This window comes from Mus pahari, chromosome 5 (assembly GCF_900095145.1).
Source record: "Mus pahari chromosome 5, PAHARI_EIJ_v1.1, whole genome shotgun sequence".
In the NCBI taxonomy this organism is placed as follows: Eukaryota; Metazoa; Chordata; class Mammalia; order Rodentia; family Muridae; genus Mus; species Mus pahari.
Window position 1 is genome coordinate 63,143,140 of NC_034594.1, and position 1,702 is coordinate 63,144,841.

A 1,702-nucleotide genomic window follows, 5' to 3' on the forward strand; every position below is an offset into this window, starting at 1 on the left:
TCTCTGTCTCTGTCTCTGTCTCTGTCTCTCTCTCTCTCTCTCTCTCTCTCTCTCTCTCTCTCTCTCTCTGTGTGTGTGTGTGTGTGTGTGTGTTGCTATGTACTCTTTTATCTGGAAACCCCACCAGAGATTAACCCTTCTCTGTCCTGAACTCTATTGGAAACTCCAGCTGATTGCCTTTGCAGGGCTTCCCCTGGATTCCCCCCTCCCTGTCCACTCCCTCTGGATATTTGAAGAACATGATTAAAATGATGTTTTATCGGTTTTTTTTTTCTATTTACTCTTTTTCTTAGCTTGTTATATGCTTAATAAACTCATCGTTTGAAAAAAGTCTGGCTACCATTGTCTGTTTTCAGGACTGTGCAGAACACAATAGGGTGGGTCAACAATCACCACAAGATGCTATTGTTATTTGAAAGCAGTAACTCCTATAAAAAGTGAGAGAGTAAGGGAAGTGAGAGAGAAAGGCCGGACAATGGATACCGAGACAATTCACACGCAGACAGACACCTGGCCTCTGCTCAGATGCTGGAATAAAGGGATAAACGCCTTCTGTGTCTAAAACTGCAGTTTACAAGATGGACATGTAAGATTTTGGCTCTCGGTGTATTTTTTCTTCTGCATTTTAGCTGGACAGGCTTGTGCTGAATGTAAAGCTTTCTCTAACTCTCAAACTCTGTGAGACCACAGGAAATATAAAATATAAAAACCCAAGCTGTACGGAGGCTTGCCTGAGACTTGTAACAATAACCAAAGGCTTGGTAGTCGAACATCAGGTACAGGCAGGAACTCTCAGTTGGCTACACTGTGCCGTGTATGTAATTTGGATTCAACTCTTGTTTCGAAAGTTATTAAAATTCCTAAAGATATTGATCTTCTTATAGTAGTAACATTTGTAATGACCGGCTTTAAAAAATAAAAATGCATATTTAATCGAGATGATTACTTGTGCTTTTCCAACTTAGTTAGACCTTAATCTCTTTGGAAAGTGAATCTTGGCAAAATTAGGATTTAGTTTAAAAACTGCTTTGAGGTGGCTAGTTTTATGTCAACTTGATACAAGCTAGAGTTATTTGGACAGAGAGAACTTCCATTGAGAAAATGTCAGCTCCAGAGTAGCCTGTGGGGCATTTTTTAAGCATTATTATTGATGATCAATGTGGGAAACTCAAGCTTAATATGGGCAGTACCATCCCTAGGCTGGTAGCCCTAGGTGCCAATAAGAAAGCAGGCTCAGCAAGTCATGGAAGCAAGCCAGGAAGCAGCACTTCTCTGTAGATCTCCATCAGCTCCAGCCTCCGGGTTCCTGCCTTGAGTTCCCGTCCTGACTTCCCTGAACGACGAACTACAAGCTTTAAGATTATAGAAACCCTTTCCTCCCTAAAGGACTTTGCTCATGGTGTTTATCACAGCAATAGAAACCCTAACCAAGTCCTGTTTTGATTTTGCAGGTTTTTGTTAGTCTAAAGTTTCTCTAAATGTTTTTCAAGGTTTAGAATTATGAAACTGGTAATGCTGTCCTTCTGGCCCACATCAATGAAGATAAGAAGCTCAGAAAGAACAACCAACATTTAACCCTTACAGGCCAAGGTCAGCCAGCACCTCATGGATAGGAAATGCTAAGTCAGGCTATGGAGTCTCTGGCAATTGGATTCTAACCTGTGCACATTCCATAGGAAACAGAATTAATGGAGAGAGACAT